Consider the following 21,787-nt stretch of genomic DNA (forward strand, 5'->3'; position numbering starts at 1 on the left):
GTGGAATTCTGTCTTCCTGTTTGGGGTAGTTCTTTCGGTCAAAACCACCAACACTCAGGGCCAGCATTGTGGTACAGTGGGTTAAGCCACTGCCTGCAACAGCAGCATCACATATGAGCGCCAATTAGAGTCCTGACGCTCCACTTCCAATACAGCCTCTGCTAAGGTGCCCAGGAAAGCTGTGGAGGACGGGTGAAGTGCTTGCGTCTCTGCCATCCACATGGGCAACCAGCATGAGCCTCCTGGCTTTGGCCTGGCCCAGTCCTGGCTGTGGCAGTGAACTGGGGAAAGAACCAGCGGATGAAAGATATCCCTCCCTCTCTCTCTCTCTCTCTCTCCCTCCCTCTCTCTCTCTCTCTCTCTCTGCCTTTCAAGTAAATAGAAAAACACTAATATAGCATGACTGTTTTCTATGTTCCATTTAAGACTAACAGACACACAAAAAGAAAACTGGAAAAATATAAAGCTTACAAATGAAAGTCTGAAATAGCCTTTTCAAAAAATATTAAACCAGTCTCTCTTTAAACAGAATAAAATCCTAAGTACAATGTAAATTTACCCATTTCAAAGGATTCTCCTGATAACTATTCCAGTAACTTTCAATATTTGGTCACAAACCATATTCTAAATCCCCACATGCCAACTTAAGATCACCCTGTTTTTCCTGCAGTCTAAAGAAACAGAAAACAGCGCCTACACAACACTTTCCTTCTAGATCTATTCCTCCGCTTCAGCTCAACAGCGAGGGTCTCGCTCTCTCTTCTCAAATCTTAACAAATAACAGGTTTTAATGTCATGGTTTGTTGCTCAATTTATGACCTACCAATCTAGACACAGTACACTGATACCCACATGGGCCCTGGCAACAGTACTTATTCCAACACAATTCTCTCATTTTAAGTGCTTACGTCCACAGCACTGGTTCATGTTTCATTTGCAGTCTAGTTTGCCCCTGTTGAATCTCCGCTTTTAGAAATCCATTTTAATCTTTAAACTAAACTACGGGGCAGACACTGGTGTAGTGGATGCTGCTTGGGATGTCCTTATCACACACTGACTGGAGTGCCTGAGTCCAAGTCCCGGCTCCACTTCCAATTTCAACTTCCTGCTGCTGCTCACCATGGGAAGCAGCAGTGATGGCTCCAGTCCTTGGGTCCCGGGCACCCACGTGGGAAGCCTGGATGGAGTTCTGAGCACCTGGCTTCAGCCTGTCCCAGCCCTGGCTATTGCAGGCATTTGGGGAATGAGTAGCAGGTGGAAGATCGATTCTCTCTCTCTCTGCCTTTCGGGTAAATAAAAATAATTTAAATAAATTAGAAATAATAAATATTCACCATAAAGGTGATATAGATTATCTACACCCACGTGATACAACACTGTGTATCATTTTAAGTTCATCTAATAACTACTGTACATCAGGGGAAAAGTCATATGTTATATTGGAATGGACTCCCAAAACATTCCCCAAAGCACGGTCTCAAAAGAGTAAAATAAATTAACAGAAAAAAAAATTCTAGAATATAAAGAATTACTCATAATGAATGTTCCTGGCTAAAAATTCTATACAAATGCATCATAGCTTTTCTAAATATGCATTACCTAAGAAATTCACTTACCTAGGAAATTTAGCTTTCATCTTAACATAAAATAACACTTCTTCATGGAATCTAGCTATAGGTCACAACCATGACAGTAACTACCAAGCAGTTTCACTTTTTGAAACTCCAACAGAGGTAAAAAGCTTGTGATAATAGACAAAGATTCTCCTTTATAAAAATCAGTTAACATCCTGCTAGGTTATCACCATCCATAGAAAAGTGCCTGGTGGTGCTTAGCCTGGCATTCAAAGCCTGAGCCACAGTGAGCCTCTGTGGTTCAACTGCCAGGTACCCCACTAACTGGACCCACAAAACTTCCTTTCAGATTCTCCAGGACACAGCCCGCAGCAACCTATTTAATTAAGACACTGCCAAGTAGGTGCTCCAACACACACAAGCTCGCTTCTTTATGCAGTTACAGTTTCTATTACTATTTGCTGCACCTTTTCAGTCTCCTCCCTGAGCACACACTTGCTCCAGCCCATACCCCAGCCACAATGGACAAAGTCCCACTCCCCAAATACCACTTTTTTGCTCAAATTCTCCCATGAACCTTCCTTTGCCATTTCTGCCCATCAATACCATGCTCCAAACCCAATTCCAGTGCTTTCTCCCCTGTGAAGTCTCTTCCCATACTCACACAGACCTGAGTGCCTCCTAACCCCTCCCAGGCGACATCTCACCGTGATGACCATGGGACGCCACTGCACCTTCACCTGACCAGGTGTATGCTAACATCCAGCCCCCAAAGCAGGAAAAGCCCTGTTCATCTCACCCTCCAGAAGACCAGTTCCTCAGCTAGAATTGACTGTTAACAGAAGAAAACATAATCAGCACACCAACTCATCTGCTAAGACATCTACTTTGGGTTGTTTTATTAACTCAAATAAGTGAGTTAAATTTTCAAGATGAGGGTGGGCATTGTGGTGTAGCAAGTGAAGTCTCCCCCTGCAATGCCAGCATCCCATATGGGCAGTTGGGGAATGAAACAGCAGATGGAAGACTAATTCCCTCTCTCCTCCCCAACCCCTTTCTGCCTCCCACTCCAACTCTGCCTTTCAAATATAAAGTAAGTAAATCTTCAAATAACAGTATAGCAATCCTTAAACTATAAAACCAGTGATCTGGGACTGCCGCTGTGGTGCAGAAGTTAACGTCCTGGCCTGCAGCACTGGCAACCTACATGGGCACCAGGTTCAAGTCCCAGCTGTTCCACTTCCAATCCAATTCCCTGCTAATGCGCCTGGGAAAGCAGTGGAGGATGGCCCAAGTCTTTGGACCCCTATACCCACATGGGAGACCCAGAGAAGCTCCTGGCTCCCAGCTTCAAATCAGCTCAGCTCTGGGTGTTGCAGCCATTTGAGGAGTGAATCAGCAGACAGAAGACCTATCTACCTCCCCCACCCCCCACCCCGTGTGTGTGTGTGTGTGTGTGTGTGTGTGTGTCTACCTCTCCCTGTAACTCTTTCAAATAAATTAATCTTTTTTAAAATTAAAAAAAATAAGTGACCTATTAGGCAAAAGCAGTTAATTAAAAGAAATTTAATGATTCAGGGACATTTATCACAGCAGAGCTTACAAACACACTATGACTGAGCAAAACTTGCAGGGCTTTTTGTTTGTTCTTTTGTTAGCCTCTCTTTTAGGAAACAGAGAAACATTTACCATGAGCCGGCGCCGTGGCTCAATAGGCTAATCCTCCACCTTGCGGCGCCGGCACACCGGGTTCTAGTCCCGGTCGGGGCGCCGGATTCTGTCCCGGTTGCCCCTCTTCCAGGCCAGCTCTCTGCTATGGCCAGGGAGTGCAGTGGAGGATGGCCCAGGTGCTTGGGCCCTGCACCCCATGGGAGACCAGGAAAAGCACCTGGCTCCTGCCATCGGATCAGCGCGGTGCGCCGGCTGCAGCGGTGGCCATTGGAGGGTGAACCAACGGCAAAGGAAGACCTTTCTCTCTGTCTCTCTCTCTCACTGTCCATTCTGCCTGTTAAAAAAAAATAAATAAATAAATAAATAAATAAATAAATAAATAAAAAAGAAGCATTCTTTGTATTAACAAAGGTAAAGTTTTACTGAGCAAATTCAGGGAGTATAAGTAAAACTGGATGTCATCAGCCCCCTTGAAGGGATCCACACAGCTCAAACCACCTGCTGCCAAGTCCACAGCACACACAGATCCCACTACTAGTGTCAGTGTGCCACTCTGCAGTCACTCCTCCATATTTTAACCTCTCCCCAATTTCCATTTGCTACCCAGTCACATGTGATTTCTATACTTTTTCATATTATACAGAATAATACATTCTTCATGATATCTCAAACAGATCAATCACATAACAACGTAGAACTTATCAGACTTAGAAATAGAGTTTTTCATTTCGCTTCATTCACATCACTCCTTTACTAGAAGTGGAAAGTGAGGTCTAGCAAGGTTTCTGTGCCTTACTGATGCGTGTATGACAGCAACATGGGAGCACATATAGTGGCACAGCGGGTCAGGCTATGCTTGTGATCCGGCATCCCTTATGAGCCCTGGTTCAAGTCCCAGCTGCTCCACTTCCAATCCAGCACCCCACTGATACACTGGGAAGGTGTGGAAGATGGCCCAAGTACCTGGGTCCCTGCTACTCACATGGGACACCAGGATGGAATTCCTGGCTTCAGCTGTCCCAGCCCCAGCCGTTGCTACCATTTCGGGAGTAAACCAGCAGGTAAGAGATCTCTATCTCTCCCTTTCTCTCTCTGTTGCTCTTTGAAATAAAACACATACACCTTTAAAAAAAAGAAAAAAAAATGTAATGTCAACAAAGGTAAGAGAGTTTTTAAGTAACACACATTGAAAAGGTTTGACTATTAAACCACTGACAGAAGTGAAATAGTATTTATTCAACTGCCATTTTAACTGTGCATCAAACTACAACGCTACACAGATGTTTAAATATATGCATATAACGAGAACAAGAACACTTATACAAAAATGAATATGTACCAGAAGATGTCCAGAAAGATAACAGGCAATTGTTAACAATAGTATGGGAAAGAGACTGCAGGGGCAACAGAGCGGGAGTCCAGACAACGGACCTAAGGACAATCACACACACACCTGTATACACTTCGTAACTTCTATATTGAGAACTTTTTTATGCCTGTTAATATAAACAAATTAATTTTGCATCACTGAATACAAATGACCTCCAGAACATCAGATTATGTCACAACAAGAACACAGTTAAATCCATCATTCATTTCAACAAATAAGCACCAAGTACTAGAAGCACAGGGCGGGACTTCCTGTCACCATGCCTCCCCTCATGGCCCTCAGAGTGCAATGTGGGAAAGAAACAAACAAAATCACCCAAGTGGTGCCCTGGAAACCATGCTATGGCTACAAGAGACAGTAGAGAAACTAGTTAGATTTGAGTAAGGGGAAGTATAAGAAGTAGCCTTTCCAAGAATTTGACTGGTAAGCCTGAATTTGAAGTCTTTGTAAACTTTTCCAAGTTCACAATTCTTTTCATTTGTACATAAAAAACTGGTGAGAAAATGAAAAGTAGCTGGGGATCTGGAAGTACCAGCCTGTTTGATCAAGGCAATGCAAGACTGAGAAATACATGTTTTCAAAAATTAAACAAGCACCACAAAGAAGCAATGAGCTGACTTGCTCCCTGTAGTTGAAGACAGGACTAAAACCAAGAATAAGTACGATGTTACAGGAAAGTAGACGGAGACTAAATCAAAAAAAAAAGGCACAGGATAACAGGAGCATTGCTTCCTTAGTAGCAGCCCCCAGTCACTCTGCACAAACTGGGACCCACACCACCTGCCGTGGCCATGGTTCCCCCGTGAGGTGGGAGGCAGGGTTCTTACTAGAATCCGAGCAGCTGGCCTGGCCTTCACTTAACGGCCCGCATCACTAACATATTACAGGCTGAGTATTCCTCATCCCCAATGCCTCTGAGATCATAAGAGCCTTGAGTTTTGGAATATTTACATATATATAATGAGGTATCTTAGGGATGACAGCAAAAATCCAAACACAAAATTCATTTATGTTTTATACACACCATTTACCAAAGCCTAAAAGTAACTTTATACATTAGGTTCTAATACCCCTGTACATTAAACAAAGCCTGTAAACACTGAGCCACCAGACCAGTGGCGTCATGGCAATGCTCAAGATGTTTCAGATTTTACAGCATTTCAGATTTCAGAAGAATAAAACCTAGAAGAATCATCTCTCTTCCATTAAACCTAATTTTTTTTGCCCCCCAGATTCTGTACTTTCTAAGAATTCTCACGCAGTAAGAACAAAACTTTAATTCGGAACCTTGAAGCTAGATACTAGTTTATACTGAACCTTCTGAATCCATACACTGCATTTTCACAATCCCATCCCAACCCTGCTCAAAAGAAACGTAATCGTGTTAATATTCACATTCCTCCAAACACGTTCCAAAGGAGCTGCGCACCTACCAGGTGTTTAGTAGTAAGTAATCTTCAAATATCCTGCTTCTGGCTTTGAGAGACTGGCTCTCCCACAGCAAACAACTGCACAACTGAACATCGCATCTGAGGCAACTGTTCAACAATGCACAAAGGGCAGCAAAAGACTGTGGCCCCTGAAGAAAGGGTCACAAGCGCCTGGTTCTCTGGGGACGACCCCCAGCACTGCAAGGAGCCGCATGGCAGCCTGCGGAGACGTGCAGGTAGAGCACAGAGTTGCAGGCAGCTAAAGCAGCTAGGACCTTGGCGGCACAAGGCACCGGAGTAAAGAGAGTGGTACGAGGGGCCCCGACAGTCTGCAGAGGGGACCCAGGGAGACTGGAGTGCACATGTCCAGTTTAACACCACCTGATGCTTAGCAGAAAGTGACTTGCTTACAGGGTTCAGAGTAGAACAAAAAGTGACAAGAATGGACAGGGCTGGGGGATTTTTGGAGTCCTTGGCCAGATGCGGTGGAAAATCTCATTAACATCTTGTGGTACCTAATTTTATATGTCAACTTGACTGAGCTACAGGTTGTCCACACATTTAGTCACACATTATTCTAAGAATATCTGTGTGTCTTGATACAGCTCAGTGTCTATAACTACACGAGCCAGTTCCTTACAATAAATGACCATGTATCTCCTATTGGTTCCATGTCTCAGAAAAAATTTGGGTAAAACATACCTCCTTAAAATTCCCTTCCTCCTTCAAAGACTAAAGAAAACATCTCAGAGTGCAGCCTACTCCAGAACAGTACAAATAATGTCTAAAATCAGACCCAACCACAGGAAGACCCAGTGTGGAAGTCCTGCCACACTGCATTAGACAGGCACTGGAGTCACAGTGAACTTCTCATAGATCCTGCCTAAGACAGCACTAAACCAAGCCTATACAAGTTCAAGGTAACCAAACAAGACTTCTAAAACAAAAATTAATAATAATCTTTATGAGAAAGAAAACAATTTTCAATCAAAAACTCGCAGGCACTTTCTAGAAAGATGTGGTAACATCAGCTGCAGAGTGCTGTTTCACCCCCGCCTGCTCCTGCTCCTGCTCCTGGCTCACCACTGCTCACTCTCACCAAGGAACATGGTGGCCAGGAAGCTACGCCATAGACGTGGATTTAAAGACACCAGAAAGACGCGCATGGAACCAGAGATGGCCTTTCACTGAATTAGATCACGTTGGCCAGTTGCAACGTCAAGCCCCAGCGATCAAGGTCTGTGCTGACCTGGTCAAAGGAGCCAAAAAAGAATCCGGGGTGAAAAGATCAGTTCGGAAGCCTACCCAGACACCGCCAATCACTACAAGAAAAACACCCTGCGGGAAGGTTAAGACTGGGATCAGCGCCACATGACAATCCACAAGCCGCTCAGTGACTTACTCAGTCCTTCTGAGATTGGAAACCAGACCACTCCATCAGCGCTGAGCCAGCAGAAGCGGAAGTCACCACTGCAGATGCCTAAGCCAACCGTTAATAAATTGACTACCAGTGTTTAAAATAAATAAATAAATAAATAAATAAACCTAGCAGGCAAACAAAGAAACAAAAACGTGATCCACAGGTAAGGCGAGAAGGAAGAGTAAAATAAAAACCAATGTTAGATTAAACTAGATATTAGATTTGGCAACAACTTTGAGGCAGCTATTCCATACTTTCAAGGAATTACGAGAAATTGTTCAGAAATGTATAGAAACATCTGATCTTTAATGTGTGAACAGAGAATCTCAGCAGAAAAAAATAAACTTATAAAAATTTGAAATTAAAAAATAACCAAAAATGAAAAATGCACTGGATGGACTTAAAGTCCACTACATTTGAAGATGGCTCAAGAATAATAATTCAATTTAAAGAGAGAAGGGGAAAAAAAGACTAAACAAAAATATACAAACTGCTGAGATCTATGGGAAATAGCAAATTTTCTAGTGCACACATAAATACAATCAGAAAAAGTAGTATGAAGGGGCAAATATTTGAAGAAATGCTGACTAAAAATCTCTCGAATTATAACCACATCCAGGCACAAGGCAAACAGCTTAAAACCAAAGAGAAAGAAAATTTTAAGAGCAGCAAGAGAAAAAAATGACACAGTCTATTTAAGGAAGTAATCACAGTAATGACTACTGACATCCCAGCAGAAACAATGGAGGCCAGAAGACAATGGAATGTCCCTATTAACATGCCGGTAAACAACATCAATCCAGAGTTCCAGATCCAGTAAAAACAAGCTTCAAACACAAGGCTAAAAAAAAAGACATGTGCAGATAAAATTTTAAAAAATAAAAACTTGATAGAGTCCTTGCCAGCAGACCTAAAAAAAAAAATGCTAAAAGAGTGTTCTTCAGACTGAAGAAAAATGATACCAGATGGAAATTCAAATCTATACAAAGGAATGAAGAGAGCCAGAAATAGTAAGTGGTCAAATTTTCAAAAATGACTGTTTTTTCCCCTCTCATAATTTCATTAAAACAGTTTAAAACAAAAACTCTTAAGTTGTTTAAAATAGGTGCTTAAAGCAAGAAATACTAAGATTGCAAGCTGGAGTTTACAAATCAGCAGTACAAAATGGCAACAATGGCACCAGAGAGGAGCAGTCAGGGTCAGTGCTGCTTGCAGCTACTTCCACTGAGAAGTGGGCAACGGGAAGGAAGCGTCAAGTCTGGAGTGGAATCAAACAATGCTGAGTTCAATATCTGAAAACTTACGGGCACATTCCTCAAAATACAGAGCATCCTCAGAAGTTCATGTGAAGTTCATACACAATAATTACAAGACACACATAGAAATTTTACTTCACCAGATTAAATAAATTTAACAAACAAGACACTAGAAGAAGACTATCTGAAAAGGTCTTCAAAATAATCTTAACATGTTTACAGAACTAAAAGGAAAGTATCCATCTTTTTAAAGGGAAGCAAGGAATAGGCAAGTTCAGGAATAAACCAAGTATTCACACACACACACACACACACACACACATTCTGTTCAGGACTGGCTCATGGCTGCAAAAACTCTCCCTTTCAATTAGGAATGCCTTCACTTTTTCTCACAACAACACTGAACAAATGCTCATGCTCAAAGAGCTAAACAAACCAGTCCACAATTAACTGCCTGTAACACAACATAACAGGAAAAAGACAGTTCACCTATAACAACATATTTTCAACACTGATTTAACCAAGCCACTTCAGAGAAAGCACACTCAGCACATCATACGCTACTCTTCTGAAATCTGCTTTCTGTCATGAAAATTCTTAACTGCTAAAAAAAATTTACAAGAATTTATATCATCTCCCTAAATTTAGACTCATTTTTTAAAAATACTTCATAAAAGTTACCATTGTCACCACTAAAAAAATAATAACTTCCATTATTTATAGAGAAAGTAGCTCAAAACTATTAAACAACATGTGATAAAATTGAGAGCGCCTCCTGATTTCGATCCCAAATTTGGACCACCAAGCAAAGACTGAAAACTTACAAAACATATTGTGAATTCTTAATATAATTGCAAGTATACGTATGATATCTCTAAGTTACTGTTTCACAAACACTCTTCTTACTCTTCCAAATAAACCACCAGAGTATGGTAAAATGAAAAATGGACTCTCAAAGTTACAATCATCCTAATTCCTAGAACCTATTTATGTTATCTTATTTGGAAAGGAGTCTTCAAAGATGTGATGAAGACCTTCAGATGAGGATACTGATCCACATTAACTATTTTTTTAAACATTTATTTTATTTGAAAGGCGGGGATAGATAGAGATTCCCTGTGTTATCAAGGTGAGCCCTAAATGCCAACATGAGTGTCCTTACAGATAGAGGGAGAAGGAGATCTGACACAAATGAAGAGCTGACACAACCCTGAAGTGATATGGCCACAAGTCAAGCAATGCGAACAGCCATGGGTTGGGAAGTGCTGGCAGGGGGCGGCGCTGTGGCATAGCGGGGAAAGCCGCTGCTTGCAGTGCCGGCATCCCACATGGGTGCTGATTTGAGTACCAGTGGCTCTGCTTCCGATCCAGCTCTCTGCTGTGGCCTGCGAAGGCAGTGGAGGATGGTCTGAGTCCTTGGGCCCCTGCACCCGCCTAGGAAGGCCAGGAGGAAGCTCCTGGCTGCAGACTGGCACAGCTCCAGCCACTGTGGCCATCTGGGAAGTGAACCAGCGGATGGAAGATCTCGATCTCTTGCTCTTGCACTCGCTCACTCTCTCTCTCTGCCTCTGCCTTTCAAATAAATAAATAAATCTTAAAAAAAAAAAAAAAGTGCTGGCAGCCACCAGCAGCTAGAAAAGTCAAGGTCTCAGAGCCTCCTGAGGAAGCATGGCTCTGGCCCTGCAGAATACCTTAATTTAGGCTCCGTGATACTGATTTTATACCCCTGACCTATAGAAGTGTGAGAATAAAGTTCCGCTGTTTTCAGTCACTAAGTTTTTGCTAAGCATTTTCAAATCTTCCGGGGCCAGTCCTATGTTGCACTGGGTTAGGCCACAGCCTGTATCAGAGTGCCAATTTAAGTCCTGGCCATTCCATTTCCAATCCAGCTTCCTGCTGATGTTCCTGGGAAGGCAGTGGAAGATGGCCTAAGCACTTGGACCCCTGCCACCCATGTGTGAGAGCAGAATTATTTCCAGGCTCCTGACTTTGGCCCAGCCCAGCCCTGAACCAGAGAACAGAAAGTCCATCTCCCTCTCTCCCCCTTTCTCTCTCCCCACCAACCCAGCCTTTCAAATAAATGAATCTTTAGAAAAAAGTTTTCAAATCTTCTGAAAATACATGCATTCTACAAATGTCATCTATGAGAAATGTTCCAACCTATATTCATATTCTTGGATGGTTCACATTCTTGGCTGGAAAACTATGCTTAATTCATGTGACTACCCCATTTGGAATGATTTGCAATCTTATTACTTTCTGGTGATTCCCATGGAGCTTTGAAATGACACAACCACTGACATATTATAATTTGAAATCTCGACACTCTCACGCTCACTGAGACCCAGTCCTGAGCCACCCAATCTTGAACAGTACCAGTCAAAAAAGTTCTCACAGACTGTACTACAAACAGCAAATGTTAAAATGTTGAACTAAGATCAATGACATGAAGGCACAAACTGTATTTGTCCTTTTTTCCTAACATCTGGCACAACCTCTGTCCAATCAACCCTTCTGCTACCTGCAGATTCCCAACCAGCAGATGCTGAGAGGGTTTCCACACTGCCCCTGCCCGGCTGTGCCTTGCTATACCCTGCAGCTCCACGATGAACCCACAGATCACCACCCCTGACGTCACACGGGGTTCGCAGCAACTACGCCTTTGACAAAAGCAAGCCAAATGTAACACGCAGAAAAGAAAGGCAGGCTCTGCTGTGTCTCCAAGCTGTCCCACCAGCAAGGCCATCTGAGCATCTGGGCTCGATCCAGATCTGGCACCACTGCTTCCAGGTTTCAGAAATCCCACACACGCTCTACTGAAGCACACCGTCTCTCTCAGCTCGCAGGACTGTGGGGCGGCTGCAGTGACACGCACCAAGGCTGAGCGTGGGGTGGCCAAGAACAACTGTAGCTCTGCTCTCCTCAACGCCAGGGCAGGGAACTTTTCCTTAACCCGGAGTTTCTCAAACACTGCACTGCCAACAAGGTCCGAGCAACCGCACAAGGGGAGAGCGGAGTCCTCCGGCTACCTGACAGAGACTGTCCCCTCCTGGTAAGAAGGAAGAGGAGGGCCGGCGCCGCGGCTCACTAGGCTAATCCTCCGACTGCAGCGCCGGCACACCGGGTTCTAGTCCCGGTCGGGGCACCGGATTCTGTCCCGGTTGCCCCTCTTCCAGTGGAGGATGGCCCAAGTGCTTGGGCCCTGCACCTGCATGGGAGACCTGGAGATGCACCTGGCTCCTGGCTTCGGATCAGCGCGATGCGCCAGCCACAGCACGCCAGCCGCGGCGGCCATTGGAGGGTGAACCAACGGCAAAAAGGAAGACCTTTCTCTGTCTGTCTCTCTCTCTCTGTTCACTCTGCCTGTCAAAAAGAAAATTTTTTTTCAAAGAAGGAAGAGGAGGAAGTCTCTCCCCACTCAAGCTGTGCTGTCTCAGCAGCTCACCCCACGCTCTCTTCCACCGAAGCTGCCTCCTCGGGTCAGACGAGCCACTCTCAAGAACGACTACGGGGCTTGCCCGAGCAGCTCCGCTCCCCTACTGGAACGTGACTTTCTCACTGGCACGGTTTCTTACTCGCTTTGGCACAGCTGACACTGCACATGTGGTTAATGGAAGGCAGCAAGTTGACTTCTGCTATCGCATAAATACAACTATTTGTAAATTGTTAATCTGTTCTGCTATTGGGAGTGACCCTGAGCAGATAACTTTTTCTGAGTCCCTGTTCACTTATGCAAAATCAGGACGCCTGGGTTTCCACCTGTCCTTGCCCAGCAGCGTTCAGCTCTCCGGCCACTGTGCAAAGCAGCACGTCATCATTCTCCTTGCATTTCTATGGCACTCTAGTTACAACACAGTTTCCTACACATCACGTGCTGTTCTCTGACCCCTGGGAGGGTGGGGGAGCCAGGCAGGTGTAACTACGCACTTCCACAGCTGAGGCGACTGAGGCGTCGACTATCTGAGGTAGCAGTAGTTCCCACTCCACCCTCAGCTGCATCAAGATCACCCTGAGGGGCTTGTTAAAAAATTCAGGTTCAGAGACATCACCATCACATCTCCAGAGGGGAGAGCCTGAACCTGTATTTTGAAAAACTACCCCAGGCAATTCTGACACATGGCCAAATTTCAGGATTTATGATAAAAATCCAGCCCCAGGGGGCCTGACGCTATTTAATAAGCAGCTGTACTGGACTACACTCTAGGCTACTCCCCTGGAAGAGACGCTGCTTGGGACTAAAGCAGTACCGTGGTGGCGGGGGGGGGGGGGGGGGGGTGTCACTGCGGCATAGGGGCCAGGCCGGCATCCCACAGGGGTGCCAGTTCTAGTCTTCGCTGCTCCTCTTCTGATCCAGCTCTCTGCTATAACCTGGGGAAGCAGCAGAAGACAGCAAGAATGCTTGGGCCCCTGCACCCACGTAAGAGACCTGGAAGAAGCTCCTGGCTCCTGGCTTTGGATCAGCCCATCTCTGGCTATTGCAGCCATTTGGGGAGTGAACCAGCAGAAGGAAGACCTCTCTCTTTGTCTCTCCCTCTCACTGTCTGTAACTCTACCTCTCAAATAAATAAATAAATAATCTTTGAAGCAGTACCAGGAATGCTCTTCACTGTTTCTACACTGAGGAGAGAAAGATGTAATCAGTTAGGGCTGGTTTGTTTTTTTTTTTTCGTTTCTACTTAATTTCAAAATCTGTGTCTCAATACACTACTCTTAGTATTGTTATCTTTCACTTGCAAAATAATTTATTACCTCTCTTTCCCAAATACAGAATTTTTTGCCAAACAAAAATGTTAAGTAAAAAGCTTCCCTTTGGAGCTGGCACTCTGACACAGTGGGTTAAGCTGTTGCCTATAGTGCCAGCATCCCTTATGAGCACCAGTTTGAGTCCCGGCTGGTCCACTTCCAATCCAGCTCCCTGCTAAAGCACCTGGGAAAGCAGAAAACAGTCCAAGTACCTGGGTGTGTGCCACCCATGTGGGGCCTGGCCCAGCCTTCAATGTTGCCAAATGGGGAGTGAACCAGTGGATGGAAGAACTCTCTAACTCCCCTTTCAAATATAATCTAAAATAATAGAAAAGAAAATTAAGAGGCAGGGGTTGGGTCCAGAAGTTAAAACATGGCTTAGAATGCCAACTACTCGGGGCCGACGCCGTGGCTCACTTGGTTAATCCTCCGCCTGCGGCGCCAGCATCCCATATGGGCACTGGTTTCTAGTCCCGGTTGCTCTTCTTCCAGTCCAGCTGTCTGCTGTGGCCCGGGAAGGCAGTGGAGGATGGCCCAAGTGCTTGGGCCCTGCACCCACATGGGAGACCAAGAGGAGGCACCTGGTTCCTGGCTTCGTATCGGTGCAGCGGCCATTTGGGGAGTGAACCAAGGGAAGGAAGACCTTTCTCTCGGTCTCTGTCTATAACTCTGTCAAAAAAAAAAAGAATGCCAACAACTCAATATCATAGCGCCTGGGTTAGGAGTGCCAGCTTCCTGCCAATGCACACCCTGGGAGGCAGCAAGTAATGACAGCTCAAGTGGCTGCCTCCCTGCCACCCCGCTGGGAGACCCACATTCAGCTTCAGGATGCTGCCTGCTTAGGCCAGTCCTGGCCGTTGGGAGCATCTGATGAGTTAAGCACTGAATGGAAGATTTTTGTCTCTTTTTCTCCTTCAAACAAATGCTTTTAAGAAGAGAGAGAGGGACCAGCATTGTGATACAACACGTAAAGACACCACCTGAAAAACCAGCATCCCATATGGAAGGCTGGTTCAAACCCCAGGCGCTCCACTTGCGATCCTGCTCCCTGCTAACACGCCCGGGAAAGCAGCAGAGGATGGCCTGAGTGCTTGGGCTCTGAACACATGTGGGAGACCTGTTTGAAGTTCCAGGCCCTCGCTTCCACCTGGCCCAGCTCCAGCCATTGCAGCAATCTGAGGAGTGAACCAACCAGCAGATGGAAGCTCTGTCTTCCCCTCTTTTTTTTTTTTTGGGGGGGGGGGGGGGCAGGCAGTGTTAAACAGTGAGAGAGACAGAGAGAAAGGTCTTCCTTTCATTGATTCACCCCCCAAATGGCCACTACGGCCGGCACACTGCGCCAATCCGAAGCCAGGAGCCAGGTGCTTCTCCTGGTCTCCCATGCGGGTGCAGGGCCCAAGCACTTGGGCCATCCTCCACTGCACCCCATGGCCACAGCAGAGAGCTGGACTGGAAGAGGAGCAACTGGGAGAGACCCTGGCACCCCGACCAGGACTAGAACCTGGGGTGCCGGCACCGCAGGCAAAGGATTAGCCTAGTGAGCCGCGGCGCTGGCCTTTCCCTCTCTTTCACATAAATAAATAAATCTTTAAAATAAAATTTTAAAAAGATTTTTTTTTAAAAATATCCTTTGTATTAATTTCATTGACTCAACAAATAATGTACCTGAGCATCTGCCAGCGGCCTAGCGATGCATTTTCAGGGGAAGGGCGCCTTACAGAGGCCTACAGTTCTCAAGCTGTTCTACATCTTTACCTCTCCTGTGCCTGGACCAGTTACAAAAAAACAAGGAGTCAACACTCCTTAAATAGCCTGAAAAACAAATCAAAACTTGGGGGTTTTCTGTTAGAAGCCACTCTTCTGCTTCTGCAACAACTGCTGCTCTGCAGTAACCCCGGTCCTCCACCCCACTACTCACAGAAGCATCTTCACGTGCACCTAGCCCAGGGCCAGACACCACAAACCCCCAACACCACTCCTACACGGTCCTCCAGCAAGAGCAAGGGCATGGGGCTGTCTCCCCCACCCTACACACTGGCCTGCACTATCCAGGAGACAGAAGCACGGAACAGCCTCCCCACCAGCAGAGCCAAGAACGGCGTGGGCAGGTCTCTAAGGGAGCCCTACGGCATACAGGATCCTTGGCTTATGTTAACAAGTCAGGGGACATGAAGAATGTTTCCATGTACACTATCATTATCAAGATAAAAAGTCCCAAATCCCAAAACATAGTTCATTTTAACAGAGTTTTCTTCATCAGCGTAAAATCCATTGGCATGGATGCAAAATTTCAAAGTAAATGCCTTCACTCCTCTAAGTTTTTGCAGAAAAAATTGTTTACCATATAGGTAAAAACTTAGCATTAAAACCATCATTATCAAAACCAGGTAACTGAGGCTAGCATCATGACACAGTGGGATAAGCCACTGCCTGGGATGCTGGCATCCCATTATGGGTGTCGATTCGAGCCCCAGTTGCTCTGCTTCCAATCCAGCCCCCTGCTAATGCACCTAGAAAAGTAGCAGCAGACAGCCCAAGTGCCCCTTCATCCATGCGGGAGACCTGGAAGAAGTTCCTGGCTCCTGGCTTCAGTCAGGCTCAGTCACACCTGTTACGGCCATTTGTGGAATGAACCAATGATGGAAGATATCTCTGTCTCTCCTCTCTGTATATAACACGACCTTTCAAATAAATAAATAAATAAATAAATCTTTTTAGAAAGGAAACAAAGCCTATCCCTAAGGTTTCACAGGCCAGGAGAAGTGGCACAGGAGTAATTCTTACAGGCCAATGGTTCACAACCTCTTTCTGGATGATCCTCACCCCCAGAAAAAGTTAATTTAAATCCAGTACAATAAATTTCTCCCTGATGAGAGAAATTAAATACATTTTTTTTTTCAAGTGAAGGCTGATTTTCAGAGGGCTACAAATGGTCGTAATATCTGTATTATTTTCTAACACCAACCTCCCAGGCGGGGCAGGGAGTGGGGGAGGGGGATCTCCTCCTCAGTGAGGATGGGACAGAGCAAGCAGGAGCCTCCAACTCTGATGCACCAAGCGTGAGGCTGGACTCAAGGACCTGCACTACTTACTTAACGCGCTCTCCAAGTGCGAGACAAACTTCCACAGTGCACCCAAACATCACAGCATGGCCATCCCTCAGACTGGACTCACCACGAGAGCTGTTCAAGTAAGTTAAACACTGTGACACCCAGGGCATTGAAAGAGATCTGTTGGAGCGGCGGGGGTGCCTCCAACAGGAAGGTGCTGCCCCCCCTTCTCCCCTGCACAAAGGACAACCCCCGCTTACTGCAGAAATGCCCGAGACATGCTAGGGATTTGGCAACATGTGATCCAAGAGGAGGTTTTTATCTAGTACTTTGATGGTCTTTAACTCAGGTGCAACTTGGAGCTTAGTAACTCACCACATACTCCTTATTCCCTTTCCCCACTCTCAAATCTGTTTATGAACCCTATCAAAAGTACAAACATAAAGTTTAACTGAATTTGAAGGCCGCATTAACATTATACAGCTATTTCAACGCAGCAGAAGAGTTAGACACACAATTACATTACTGAATTACAAAAAGGCAAGGAAGATAAGAACAATTTTTAAAAAGAGAAAACAAAAAAAGTGAGTTTTCATTTTTCCCCTTCAAAAAAATACTTGGCCTGCATGCTATATCGCTGCTTAGATGCCCCAACAAACCATTCTTCCCAAAGGAATCTGGTAAAACGGACACTGTGCTGGTTCCAGGGATAAGCCTTAGGGAGGCCTGGAGGAAACCACTCACCCTGTAATTAGTCCAAACACACCAAAACCACGCTGTTTCCCATGCTAGCCAAGAGAAAGGGTCACGTGGATGACAGCAGCCAAGGCACCACCTGTGAGGGAGCAGGTCATCCTGGACTTTCCAATGCCAGCAAAGGCCATGCGGAATGCGATGCAAACCCCACCCAATCTGAAACACTGAGCGAAGAAGTGACTTGTTACTTCAAGTCATTTGATTTGCCAAGGTTTGTGAAGTAGCAATAGATAATCTCTAAACGTCACCTGCTAACATGGGAGGGGGACCACAATGGACTTGCTTGAAAACTGGAAGTAAATATTCTGCCTCTGCTGAAATACTTCATCTCCTTGAATTTGAAACAAAATGTATCAGCGTACTTCTTTTAACAAATAATTCAGCATTTTTAACAATTTGGATAGTTAATACCAGGAGGGAGGTGGATCAAGACTCCATCTTTGGGGCCAGTGCGGAGGCGCAGTGGGTAAAAGCACTGGCCTGCAGGACCAGCACCCCATACCAGTGGCGGTTGGAGTCTTCGATGCTCCACTTCTGATCCACCTCCTTGCTAATGCACCTGGGAAAGCAGTTAAGGATGGCCCAAGCCGTTGTGCCCCTGCACCCACATGGGAGACCCAGATGAAGCTCCTGGCTCCCTGGCTTCCGACCAGCTCAGCTTCAGCTGTTGCAGCCATTTGGAGAGTGAAACAATGGATGGAAGACCTTTCTCTCTCCGAAACTCTTTCAAATAAACAAACTAAATCTTTAAAAAAAAAAAAATCCAGATAAGATACCAGAAACAAATGCTTATTCATTACACATCAAGAAAAATATGGCATTGAGGTGCGACAAGTTAAGCCACAGTGTAATGCCAGCATCTCTTATGACTGCCAGTTCAAGATCTGGCTACCCCACCTTCAATCCAGCTCCCTGCTAATGCGCTTGGGAAAGCAACGGATGATGGCCCAAGTACTAAGTCAGTCCCTGATGCCCTATGAGAAACCCTAATGGAGTTCTTGGCATTCCTGGCTCCCTGCTTCGGCCTAGCCCAGCCTTGGCCACTGCAGTCACGTGAGGAGGAAGTGAACCAGCTTTCTCCGTATCCTCTCTAACTCTGCCTCTCAAAGAAATATATAATTTTTAAAAATAAATAGATGCGCCGGCGCCGCGGCTCACTAGGCTAATCCTCCGCCTAGCGGCGCCGGCACACCAGGTTCTAGTCCCGGTCAGGGCGCCGGATTCTGTCCCGGTTGCCCCTCTTCCAGGCCAGCCCTCTGCTGTGGCCCAGGAGTGCAGTGGAGGATGGCCCAGGTGCTTGGGCCCTGCACCCCATGGGAGACCAGGAAAAGCACCTGGCTCCTGGCTCCTGCCATCGGATCAGTGCGGTGCGCTGGCCGCAGCGCACCGGCCGCGGCAGCCATTGGAGGGTGAACCAACGGCAAAAGGAAGACCTTTCTCTCTCTCTCTCTCTCTCTCACTGTCCACTCTGCCTGTCAAAAAAAAAAAAAATAGATGCAGGAGCCAGCACTGTGGCAGAGTGGGTAAAGCCACCGCCTGCAGTGTCGGCATCCCGTATGGATGCCCACTTCCAATCCAGCTCTCTGCTATGGACTGGGAAAGCAGAAAAAGTTGGCCCAAGTCCTTGGGCACCTGCACCCACATGGGAGACCTGGAAGAAGCTCCTGGCTCCTTGCTTCAGTTTGGCACAGCTCCGGCTGTTGTAGCCAACTGGGAAGTGAACCAGAGGATGGAAGACCCCTTTCTCTCTCCTTCTTCTCTCTGTGTGTTAACTCTGACTTTCAAGTAAATAAATAAATAAATAAATGCCATTCTCCATTAAAAAGAACCAGGCACCAGGCAAAGAGTTTCAGACTTGGCAACAAATACATAATCCATTAGCAAAAAATGTAATTTAAAAAAAAACTGACTTCATCAAAACCCCAAATTCAGCATCATTCCCACCGAAGATGTCTAACCTGCATCTAATATGAAGAAACATCAAGCCCTCATTGAGGGTGACTCCATAAAATAACTGGCCAGGGGCCGGTGAAGTGGTTAAGCCACCACCTGCAGCGACAGCATTCCATGTGGGCACCTGTTCTCGTCCCAGTTGCTCCACTTCTAATCCAGTTCCCTGCTAATAGGCCTGGGAAAGCAGTGGAAGATGGTCCAAGTGCTTGGGCCCCTGCGACCCACATGGGAGACCCAGATGAAGCCCCTGGCTCCTGGCTTCAGTCTAGCTCAGCCCTGGCAGTTGCAGCCATTTGGGGAATAAACGAGTGGATGGAAGACTTCTCTCTCTGCCTCTGCCTCTCCCTCTGTAATTCCACCTTTCAAATAAATAAATCTTTTAAAATATAAATAAATAACTGGCTAATATCTTCAAAAAAAATCAATGTCATGAAAGAAAGCCTAGTTGAGAAACTGTCCTAGATAAAGACAATTTTTAAAAACCTGACAATAAAATAGGAAGTGATCCTCAACTGTACCATTTCCCTACGAAGAACGCTACCAGGGCAGCTGTCAACAGGTGAATAGAGTCTTCAGGTTTAAACAGCAGTAACGCATCAACACCCCATTGTTGACAGGAAACATGCACTTACAGCACTCAAAAAGAAAGACTTCATGTCATATTTCCAATATATGGGAAATAAGTTATTAGTACTATGCCTCCAAGTTTTCTCAGTTAGTTTCAATAAAAACAAATTAAGGTAGTAAGACCCCAAATTGCAGCCCAAATCCCACAGGCTAGCAACTACCCTTGCCCTCAGACACCAGAGGTATAATTTTCTGGAAAAAAGTAGACATAGAGACTCTGCACAGAGACAGAAAGTGCAACAGAAAACAGTCTGAGGCAGAAGAAAGAAATCCACACTGCAGCTCCCTCCCCAGTCCGCCTGGAGCATCACCAACAGGCACACTCCCTGCCCGCCGAGCTGCGACCTGAAGGCGAGACACTACAAGCCCTGCAATGAGACCCTCCGTTTACTCCTATTCACGGTCCCTCAATCACCCACCAGACCAGTGAACAAGCCTCATCTCCACACAGGAATTCCACTGGCTTTATCACACCTTTCTCCTAACTACAAGCCACCTTACATGACCCAAGTTACTTCAGGAAGCTGCCAACGTCAAAGACAGAAACCGGGGGTGGGCATTTGTGCAGCAGCGTAGTCCCTGCTTAGGACGCCTGCATCCCGAATCACAGCGCCTAGGTTCCGGCCCTGGCTGTTCGTCTGACCCAACATCTCACTCAAGCACACTCCGAGGCTGCAGGTGGTGGCTCAAGTAGTTGGGTCCCTGACACCCAAGTGGGAGACCCAGAGTGAGTCCCTGCTTCAGCCTGGCCCAGCCCTGGCCGCTGCAGGAATTTTGGGGGTGAACCAGTGCATGGAAGACCTTCTCTGTCTCTTTACCTTTCAAATGAAAGGAAACGGAAGGGAGGGGAAGGACAAAGGGTAGGGGGAAAGAAAAAGAAAAGAAACCAAAGCATGCAGAAAACATAATTCCAGAGGAAATTCAGATAATGTACGAAGGGGAGAAAAAAGGGAATTTAGCTATATTATAAGTACAGCTGGAGAGATAAAATGGACCTATCTATGAAGTAAAAACTAAATGCTAGTGGGGGGAAAATGAGCAATCTTAACACAAAAAGATATCCTAACAGAAGATAAAAGCAGAAGAATATCTCCCAGAGATTTTTAAAAAGAAACACAGAAAATATTCCAAATAACTACATGTCACTTAAGCAGAGAAGAGAGAAGGAATCATTTAGTAAATTCAGTAAGAAAATTTCCAGAATTAAAGGAGTTTTGTCTCCAAAGTGAAAGGACAGGTCCAAACCCAAGAAAACACCTATGCCAAGACACATCACTGCACAACTCCAGAACAGAGAAAGTGGAGATCTTACCCCCAGAGAGAGGAGGGAAGAGACAGGGTCATACCCAAAACTCCTAATGAATTCTGCATCTATGCATCGCCTAGTGGCTGTAACATCACACACATTTTGTGTCCCTGAATGAAAATATACTACCTATAATATTTCTCCCCCCTCACTACCCCCAACCGAAAAAACACAGAAGCAGCATCTTTCTCAAGCATCCAGACGCTACCACCAAGTAACAGGAAACACAAAGGACTGACTCTCCCTCTGTCTGTAACTCTGCCTCTCAAGCAAATAATTTTTTTATTATTTTAAAGATATATTTATTTATTTGAAAGTCAAAAGTTACAGAGAGAGAAGGAAAGGCAGAAAGAGAGAAAGAGAAAAAGAGAAAGCGAGAAAGAGTCAGAGAGAGAGGTCCTTCATCCACTGGTTCACTCCCCAGACGGCTGCTATGGCCAGAGCTGGGCCTATCTGAAGCCTGAAGCCTGAAGCCAGGAGCCAGGAGCTTCTTCCCGGGCTCCCAAGTGGGTGCAGGGACCCAAGGACATGGGCCATCTTCCACTACTTTACCAGGCATATTAGCAGGGAACTGGTTTCCCTGGCCACAGCAGAGAGCTGGATGGGAAGTG

General features: G+C 45.7%; 1 protein-coding gene across 10 annotated transcripts in view; it reads right to left on the reverse strand.

Moving 5' to 3' along the window:
* Nucleotides 1–21,787, reverse strand: part of DYRK1A (dual specificity tyrosine phosphorylation regulated kinase 1A) — a 145,420-nt gene that overhangs the window by 99,745 nt on the left and 23,888 nt on the right. For 2 of the 10 annotated variants that reach the window (XM_070071823.1, XM_051833624.2), the window contains exon 2: nucleotides 4,228–4,367. The exons of the other annotated variants lie outside the window; for them this stretch is intronic. The gene's annotated coding sequence lies outside the window, so the exon portion shown is untranslated. The remainder of the gene's footprint in view (nucleotides 1–4,227; nucleotides 4,368–21,787) is intronic. 10 annotated transcript variants of the gene reach the window in all.

This window comes from Oryctolagus cuniculus, chromosome 4, assembly GCF_964237555.1.
Source record: "Oryctolagus cuniculus chromosome 4, mOryCun1.1, whole genome shotgun sequence".
Lineage (NCBI taxonomy): Eukaryota > Metazoa > Chordata > Mammalia > Lagomorpha > Leporidae > Oryctolagus > Oryctolagus cuniculus.